This window comes from Pseudophryne corroboree, chromosome 3, assembly GCF_028390025.1.
Source record: "Pseudophryne corroboree isolate aPseCor3 chromosome 3, aPseCor3.hap2, whole genome shotgun sequence".
NCBI lineage: Eukaryota > Metazoa > Chordata > Amphibia > Anura > Myobatrachidae > Pseudophryne > Pseudophryne corroboree.
In genome coordinates, this window is record NC_086446.1 from 627389917 (window position 1) to 627394284 (window position 4368).

General features: G+C 41.4%; 1 pseudogene; it reads left to right on the top strand.

The window, feature by feature from the left end:
- Window positions 1-4013: 4013 nt before the first annotated feature.
- Window positions 4014-4131, top strand: LOC134897038 (5S ribosomal RNA; annotated as a pseudogene).
- The last annotated feature ends 237 nt before the right edge of the window (window positions 4132-4368 follow it).

The following is a 4368-nucleotide window of genomic DNA, read 5'->3' on the forward strand; positions in this document are numbered from 1 at the left end:
AGGGCGTTCTACCAGAGTACCCAGTAGGTCAGTGAACGCAGCCCAGGGTGGCTCCTGGGTAGACCCAGGAGCTGCGGACTGACTAGGAGGTGTATGACACATAGAGGGTAATTCAGAGTTGATCGGAGTAGCACATTTGTTAGCAGTTGGGCAAAACCATGTGCACTGCAGGTGGGGTAGATATAACATGTACAGAGAGAGTTAGATTTGGGTGGGGTGTGTTCAAACTGAAATCTAAATAGCAATGTAAAAACAAAGCAGCCAGTGTTTACCCTGCACAAAAACAAAATAATCCACCCAAATCTAACTCTTTCTGCAAATGTTATATCTGCCACACCTGCAGTGCACATGGTTTTTCCCAACTGCTAACAAATTTTCTGCTGCGAGCAACACTGCATTACCCCCATAGTACATAAACCATCATACAAAACTTCCCCTTCTAGTAAATCCCTGGATCATGCTCTACATGATGCAGGAGCTTCCACTGATCTACTGCCCTTTCTGTTAGACATTATGTATATATGCAACAACAGAGCGACTAAGTACGATAAAGCCAGACAAAGTACAATACCTGCAAATAAACCCGGTAATATGTGAATAAGTACACAGTAGAATATGCGTATTGGATAAATACTTTGACGCACTGTATTAGCAGATCCAGATGCACCTAGCCTCTTAGGGTACAGAATATAGAGACAGTTATATCTGGGAAATACAAAGTGAAACCACACAGCAAATACAGGCACACACAGTCACAGGCAATGCAGAAATGATTAAACAATAAAGCCGCACTGGACTAGAGTATATATATATATATATATATATATATAGGATGGAGGGGGACGGCGGCACTCAGAGTCTTTCACAACCAGGTAAATCAAAGCAGAAAGTGCATTTAATGGTCAATGTTTCGGGGGATGGACCCCCTTCCTCAGGACACTGCAAACTAGTGACAATACTAAGAAAAACAACTTAAATACCTTACCTATCCCGGGTGCCTGCGTCTGCATCCACGTCCGCGCCGTCCAGTGTGTGGAGCCCGCACTTCCGGCAGCGTGTGGCATGCGGCGCCCGGAAGTCGCGTCATCCCGCTACACGGACCCGCTGGTGACGTGGCTGCAGACAGAGAAAAGCCGGTTACCATGGAGACGCGACGCAGCATAGCACCGCTGCGCCGCCTCACGTGACACATGAAACATAGAAAAACATAATTCAAGTGCTTGCATGAATAAATAAAGATGAAAAACCAAGTGTTCTATAAAATAATAAAACGTCTTGCATTAGGAGGAACCCAGGGCCAACCGCACCAGCATATGGTCTCACAAGGGGTCTGAGGATCTCATCTTGGTACCTAATGGCAGTCAGGCTACCTCTGGCGAGCACAAGGAGAGCTGTGCGGCCCCCAAAGAAATGCCACCCCACACCATTACTGACCAACTGCCAAACCGGTCATGCTGGAGGATGTTGCAGGCAGCAGAACATTCTCCTTGGCGTCTCCAGACTCTGTCACGTCTGTCACATGTGCTCAGTGAGAACCTGCTTTCATCTGTGAAGAGCACAGGGTGCCAGTGGCGAATTTGACAATATTGGTGTTCTCTGGCAAATAGTCCAATACACAAAGATTATAGCAATGGTGCGCAACAAAAATCCCCCACAATGCAGCTGTAGTTTCTGTGTAAGAGTAAGCAACCAAATTACTCAAAATACAGAGAGTGAAACAAAAAATACACAGGAACTATTCAGAGCTAGAAGGAAAACCACATTTACCCTGTACAATAGTGTACACCTCCACTTCACAAGTTCTATTAGTGCATTACCACTTGATTCATTTATATAAATATGTTCAATCTAAACGTTTTTTTCTAAATAAGGAGGTAGCAACAGATGTTGATCAACAGGTGGAATCTTCCACCAATTTTAAACCTCCATCCACATTTTACCCTGCCCACTCAAACGGAAGTTTTTTAGTGTTTTAATAAGGTTGTATGTGAAGAGATTGGTAAAATAACTCAAAGGAACCAAAAAGTAGTAAATGGGAATAAACGTAGAAGTTTGAATCTCTCTAAAAAAAGAATTTGATGCTTTAAAAACTCTAAAGAATGATAAATCTTTGATTATAAAACCTGCCGATAAGGGTGGAGGGGTGGTTCTAATGAAAAAGGAAGCGTACACAGGGGAGATTTATAAGCAATTGGTCAACGGTATTACTTATAAGGAACTTAAAAGCGATCCCACAAATAAAATAATTAAAGCACTTTCAGAGTTAATTGTGGAAGCACATAACTCAGGTGTGATTACCAAAAAGGAGATGGAATTCTTAACAATAAGTAATCCATCAATCCCTACTATGTACGTTCTCCCTAAGATACACAAGGACCCCCTCCACCCTCCAGGTAGACCAATAATTTCCGGTTGCAATAGTATCACAAGCAACTTGTCCGCTATGCTAGATTTTCACCTGCAACCAATAGTTACGCAAACCAAAGCATATTTAAAAGACACAAGTGATGTCCTAAGAAAAATATCCACTTATAATTGGCAAGAAGGTGATCTACTTTGCATTGCGGATGTTAGTACGTTATATACTATTATTGACAAAAATAAGGGATTAACAGCAGTATCCTATTTTTTGGATAGGAGCACTTTAGGGGCAAAATTAAAAAAGTTCATACTTGACAGTATTGATTTTATTTTAACTAATAATTATTTTTGTTTTGAGGGAGTTTACTACTTACAGTGTGTCGGCACTGCCATGGGCACCAGGTTCGCCCCCAGTTGACGTAATCGCGGCTACGCCCAGTCCGGAAGCGGGCGGCCGCGCTCATCACTGTAGCGGGACTTTGAACAGAGGAGATCAGGACAGCGTTCGCCGCATACCTTGCGGCCGTGGTAACTGACACTAGACCACCAGGGTTTTTAAGTGTGCTGCGACAACCAATACTAGATCACCAGGGCACAATGGGAATTAATCCCTTGCCTAACACCGATTATATACCCGTTTGTTGCTGTAATTGATACCAGTGCTGTGGTAATTCTCACTAGACCACCAGGGTTTAATTTGTGTTTACACTTATTATCAATTTTGTAAAGTGTTGACCGCATACCCAGTGGTGGTAACAGATACTAGACCTCTGTGTACCACTACACTCTCCTCTGTCTTAGAACTGTGTTCTATCTGCAGTAATTACACCATATTTGAAAAAAACCTGTACAATATTGTCCTAATAGGACAACAAAATATTTCTATTGTACTTATTTCCCGCCTATGCCTCTAAGGTTTATTTACTAGATTTAGGTAGTCATCCTTGATTTCGTCATACAAGGGTATTTATGGTAGCATTTTCTATTCATTGGCATTAATCATTGAGTATTTGGTATTTGATATTAATCATTTTCACTCTTATTATAAGGTTAATTGTACTATTTGTGAGCCAGCCTTGAGCTCCTTACCAGCATACGATCACTCATCTGGCTTCCCTTCAGGGGACCAGCAATTATAGCGTTAATTGTCATTTAACCATTTTTGAGTCAGTTCCAAACTCTGTTCTTTAATAATTGGTATTGATCAATTTTACTCTCATTATAAAGCTATATATATTATTTATGAGCCAGCCTTGAGCTCTTTGCCAGCATATGATTACTCATCTGGTTTCCCTTCAGGGGATTAGCAAGTATAGTGTTTATTATCATTGAACCATCCATGAGCCATTTTCTGAGCTCTGATTTTCATTTATCATTTGTTTTTTCTTAAATCCAAGGATTAAGATACACACATACACAGCACATATCTTCTTTCAGCATTTTTCATGAGAGCTCACTATCTGCAAAACTTCACCTACCACACTACACCTCTATCAAATCTATCTAATGCCCTAACAAACCCCAGACACTCAGAATTATCCTGACACACCCCTGTCTGGAAATACCATTTTGAGACCATCTATGGCCTTGGTTGAGTGTGAAGTACAGAAACCAGTGTACGCTCCCATTCCATTCATATTTTCTCTATACTGGCCCACGGCCATACTACCCTGAATACGCCCGATCCTGTCCAATCTCGGAAGTAAAGCAGGCATGGCCTGGTCAGTACTAGGAAGGAGAACCTCCTGAGAATACCAGGTGCAGTGGGCCCCCTTTTCATTTCTTTCTCAAAAGATTCTTTTGCCAACTCAACCTTGCTACCATTTCACGCCACTATTGAAACCTTCATTCCAAGGCATGTACAGTGACTTTTCTGGATACCCTTATTTCATTAGAACTTTATGGTATCCATTAAACACATTCTTTCTGATATTTTCACCTTCCTTCATTATCTTGTACCTCATTTGCTAAAAAGGTTAAACAAGTTCCTTATTTCAAATATCAGAC